At 45.4% G+C, this 5,410-nt stretch overlaps 1 pseudogene; it reads left to right on the top strand.

The window, feature by feature from the left end:
- Positions 1 to 4,918: 4,918 nt before the first annotated feature.
- Positions 4,919 to 5,037, top strand: LOC111730997 (annotated as a pseudogene).
- The last annotated feature ends 373 nt before the right edge of the window (positions 5,038 to 5,410 follow it).

Here is a 5,410-nt window from a genome sequence, read left to right as displayed (position 1 = left end):
CCAGTACCCAGTCATCAGGCTGGATGAAGAGAAGCATAGCGTGCAAAACAGTGGAGGGAGAGATCTGCTGTACTCCAGCTGGCCCCACACTCCTGCAGAGGCTACATGTCCACAGGGAAAGCACGGGGTTGGGGCCGCTGAAGGGAGAGCCGCTGACAACAGCTAATTAACTTAGATGTGTAGAAAAGATGCTCAACTTGAATAGGAAACAGGGATGTGTAAATTAAAGCAGCAGAGCGAAAGTTGCTTTACTACCTATCAGATTGTGAGAAATTAAAACATAGATAATTCTAGCCGCTGGGACTAGAGCTGAGCGCTCTCTCTCCTCTCAGCACCGCCAATGCCATTGGCTACGGGAAAGTGGGGAGGGCAGTGCCTGGAACATTGCCAGTGCTTTTTAGGAGGCTTCTTTTCTTTCCGGTCCATGGTGGCCAGGGAGCAGATAAGAGGCAGATAGCAGAGCCAGTGGCTTACTCTTCCATACTGTTTGCGATCACCTCCACCCTACCCCTAAGGTTCACTGAGAGCTCGAGGGGGCAGTGGCTGAGCCAGGCCTTTCAGGGTGGGAGAGCTGGGCTGTCTTTCTCAGAAACAGCTACCTAGAACCTATACATATAAGCACATTGTTCCCTTGGGGCTCTGAAGAGGTCCAATTGGGCTTCCAGGAAGCCTGGGGAACTCCTGGAAACACATCTGGTGTGAGACAGAGGAAGCCAGCCTGAAGTTGTCATTGATAATGAGCTTGCCTTACCTGTTATTACCTGATGGGAATTTAGCCCCTGGGTGCTGGTTGGGGAACTTACCTCATTCAGTTCTCCGACAGCTTGATAAAGTAAGTGGTGTCTCACGTCTCAATCCCTTACACCCAATTCCAAAGATCCAAATCCTCTGACAACCAAAGGTTTTCATAACTCACTTCGTGGCAAGTCCTGGACTAAAGTGATGTGAAGTTACTTATGGTCTTAATTACCCCATTTACTGTAAATATTTGTGTGTTTCCCTACAAATATATTGATGTGTTTGATTACAGGGTGTTCCTCAGGCCCACTGGGTGTTATATAACATACTGTTATGCACCATATAACTCTTGTAAAATCCAACGTTTCTGAATGTTGAAACATCCAGCCTTAAGATAAACTATAGTCCTGCATTATTTCTACTTTACATACAAAGAAAACTGAGGTTCTGGAAAGAATAAGTTCTCTCGCCAGACACTGCAAGCCTTTGAGGGGCAGACGTAAACCTAGGGTGCTGTGACAGGCCACCCTGCACTCTCAGCCACCGGAAGGGGCTCTGCACTTCTTCAGTGCATGAGAATTCTTAGGTGAGATGGGCTACATTTTCTAATTGCCCCATGAAAGCCTTTCAAATCCCCTTGTTCTGAGGAGAACTGGGGCATAGTACGGGAGCTCTGGAAGCCCCCTTTCCAACCACAAGTCCCTGACTGGATTTGACACTCTAAGATCTTTGTAGAGCCCTTTTAGTTATTTTTATAATAAACTTCAAAAAGCTTTCTGTGCTTTGGAAATTTATTGTTTCTGGACATAGTGGCAAGTGGAGATTTATCCACAGAAAGCCTGGAGTTTAATAAAGCCTTTTGTACTGCAAATGTGTCCATGTGACTGAAATAGAATAAACTCTTGGGCGTTTCTCCTCATTATTTCCCTCTGCATCATCTCTCCCTCCCTCCAAACCCTTGCTTATCCTGTGCCCCTGCCAGCATTTCCCTCTGATCATTCACATTCAGTAATTAATTCATTCAACAAACATTTATTAAGTCCCTGTTGCTGCCAGCAGTGTGGTATAAGAAGTTTTATGGTTTATTAGAAGCTCACTCATTTGACAAACAAAAGATTGGGATCCTGGTCCTGCAAGGGATTGGATGGGCCCATTTCCTGCTCTGGACCTCAGTTTAACCATGTGCAAAGTAAGGAAATAGATGAGGGGATGCAAAAACCAACCAACCAACCAACCAACCAACCAACCAAACCATCAGCCACAATGTATAGAAACCTCACACAAATAGAGTTAAATAATAAAGGAGTATAGGCCTTGACATAGTCTGATGAGGGCCCTTGATTCAGCCCTCCTCTGGATATCCTTTTAATCTTCAGGGTGGCTTGCCTCATGTTCACAAAAGGGCTGCCAGTAGCTACTGTGAGCACATGCTTCACAGCCAAGGAGAGAGAGGCAGGGCTATTTCCAGCCTTAAGAATAATTACCAAACTTATTGCTTAGAGCTAGGTTTGTTCTGATTCGAGCCTGCATTGGTTCCAGTAGGTCAGAGCCTGACCTGGAGAAATTATTGAATCTTTTGATCATCACACCTGGAAAGAGAGTGCCACTTCTAATAGTCATCAAACAAAAGTCCAGGATTTCCAGCTGATTGGTTTACCTTAACTGAACCAACCTCATGGCAGTGGGTTTAGGATCACTCCAATTAATTTGGAATAATCGGGCCCATCCCTTGTACTGGGGTTGAGGTTAATAATTCTCATACACCATGGAGTGATGAGGTTTTGGGGTTGCATTCAGGGGTGCAACCAAAAGTTGGACCTAGACTCTTTAGATGAAGAGAAGGGGAAACCCAGTTTGGGGCACTGCTGGTCTCTGGTGTCAGCCTGGGCTGAGCAGGGAGCGATTGCTGAGGGCAAAACCTCTGTGTGTCTATGGGGCTTCCCTGCTGCCTGGCAGTCAGATGGCACTGAGTGTGTGAATATTAACCCGTTTTTCAAAATATAAGCGAAGCAGTGGCTTGTTGTAAAAAACTCAGAAGGCTCGGAAGGCAGAAAGAATGGAAAATATTCTTGCCCATCTAATACCTCCAATTCCTAATTCCCAGAGTGAATCGCAGTCATCTACTTTTTGTGTATCTTCTAATTATGTTCTATGCATATCCCAAAATGTATAAACAGTATTTATATATGTAAGTGTGTATATATATAAAATGAAATTTTTCATTACATATATATTATATAGGGATTATAGTATAAACAAATGTTTGTTGAATGAATAAACGAATATCTAAAGCCACATGGGGCTCTTTGACAGCAATTGGCTCAAAAGAGATGAAGGTTACTTTTACCTATGGCATCCACTACAGTCCATCAGAAAACAGAGCCCGTGCAAGTTGTTTTAACAGAAATTTTAATATAGAGAATTGATTTAAAGGGTTGGAGGACTAGAAAGGCAGAAAGTGGTCGCCAAGAACACACAGAGATAGTAATTCCAAAAAGCAGCTACCTCCCTTGGGATGGGAGTTTGGGTGAGAGAGAACGAAGAAAGAGATCTGGGTTGTTAGAACCCAGAAGCTTGGAGAAGAAACTGCAGAGCTGGGCCCTCAAACTCGGAGAAGGGGGCGCTGGCCTACCGGTGCTGATGTCTCTGAGGGAAATGTGTTGCGGATGGTTCTGAGAGTATGACGAAAGGGGGTGAATGAACTGTGGCCGTGGCTGTGGCTGCTGGGTGAAATGTATGGCTGGGATGATGCTGCCAAGAATAGGAAGCAAATGGATTCTCTCCTCCTGTCTGCCATTGTCCTCCCAGTGATAAGGGGAGGAGGGAACCCGGTGAAGTGAAATGTGGTGAAGAGGAAATGTGATTTGCAGAGTTCCTTCCCAGCATCACAAAGTAAGAAGTAGAGGCGGATTCGGTGCTGAGAGACAAGCGTGTTATCACCAAGACACCTTGTTTCTGTTTATTTGCAGCCTTTGTGCAAATTAGAAAGCAGCACTCGCTCTGGGCAGAATTGGTCCTGTGCCGGTAAGCATGGCCTGGTGAGGAGAATTAGAAAAAGGTGCCTTTAGGAGGATGCACACCATACCAGCTGGGCAGGAAAATATGGGTTAGATTTTAGCCCCTAACGTATCCTCTCGGCCAGAAACACTTGTACAGGACATAACCTGTATAGTCATGTCTAGCAGCCCTGCATCTGTTCCACTATTGGCATATAGTGTGTTCTGTTACATGTGGACAACAAATACATACATGTTTGCGTGCATGAATGTGCAGATGAAAACACGTTTCTTACAAATATAGTATACGTGTGACTGCAGAAGTACGTGTAGAGATGATTTCCCCTGAATACAAAAGAGGGCTATCAGTAGGTACTGTGGTTCTCCTATTTCCCTCCCTCCATGGGGGCCAGGGGTTCAGGATGGTTTATCAAGATCCCTGGCATCTCATAGCTCGCTGGGTACCGGCCTCTTCTCAGCATGGCACCCAGGATCTGAATTAACACGTGTGCTTCCAACAAAGGCATAGAAAATACAAACATTTTCTCAGCAAACCTAGGAAGCTTTTTTCAAGAGACTGGGTGTTGGGAGTCTTCAGATAGGAGGTATCAGAAAAGTTAGAGAGGCTATTTCAGAATTTTTCATAGTAGAGTTTTCACATTGGATGGGATCCTAGAAATGATGTAGTAATAATGATAATGAAGCCAATAATAGTTGTCTTAGATTAGATACCTGACTCTGAGGCAGGTCGTGTGAGAAGCTGGGGAGTATTCAGGAGAGACTCTGAATGTGAGGAGGCTGACTGGGCAGAGGGAGAAGCTGACCTACAATGCAGCTGTGATTGAGGCCTCGGCCATCCTACAAGGAGCTCTGGAGCTGGGATGGCCCTTCTGAATGGTCTCCAATTGAGGTAAGAGAGCTGAGCCTTGTATCCACACACCAGCTAGTCACTGGCCATGGACTCCCTTGCAGGGAGGTGTAACCTTGGGAGATCAGTTTGCTGTGGTCTAAGGCAGGTTCTGATGGGGGACGAGCTTTGAGCTTCCTGTCAGCTGGAGGATGGGTGTGTTGGCTCTGAAGAGAGCAGAGCACCATAGCATACACTACAGTAGTGATGAGGTGATGATAGCTACCGCCTGTTGATCACCTACACTAAGCTAAAAGCCTTGCCTATAAATCTCCCAGTCTACGGCCATGCCACCCTGAACAATACCGATCCTGTCTGATATCAGAAGCTAAGCAGGGTCGGACCTGCTTAGTACTTGGATAGGGGACCACCTAGGAAGACTGGGTGCTGTAGGCATAAAAATTAAGGGATCGTAAGCTGACAAGGTCCCTGCAATCTGTGAGGTCAACCAAGGGTTGCCTCACCAAAAATAAATAAATAAATATAATAATAATAATAAATAATTTTTAAAAAATTAATAAATCTCCCAACTCTTCCCCATCCCAGGAAGTAGCAACTGATATCCAAACCTGTTGCTCAAGACAAAATCATAGGCGATATCCTTGATGCTTCCCTTTTCTCCCCTCCCCACACCGCAATCCATCGGCAGGGTTTACTGGTTATACTTCTAACATGTATCCTGAATCTGTCCACTTTCCTCCAGCCTCGTCACTCTGACCAAGCCATCAAGGCTTTCTTGGTCAACAGGTCTTTCTGTTCCCACCCTGGT

This window comes from Pteropus vampyrus, unplaced genomic scaffold (assembly GCF_000151845.1).
Source record: "Pteropus vampyrus isolate Shadow unplaced genomic scaffold, Pvam_2.0 Scaffold10, whole genome shotgun sequence".
NCBI lineage: Eukaryota > Metazoa > Chordata > Mammalia > Chiroptera > Pteropodidae > Pteropus > Pteropus vampyrus.
The sequence above is the reverse complement of the archived record's forward strand: the minus strand, read 5'-3'. Positions and strand labels throughout refer to the sequence as shown.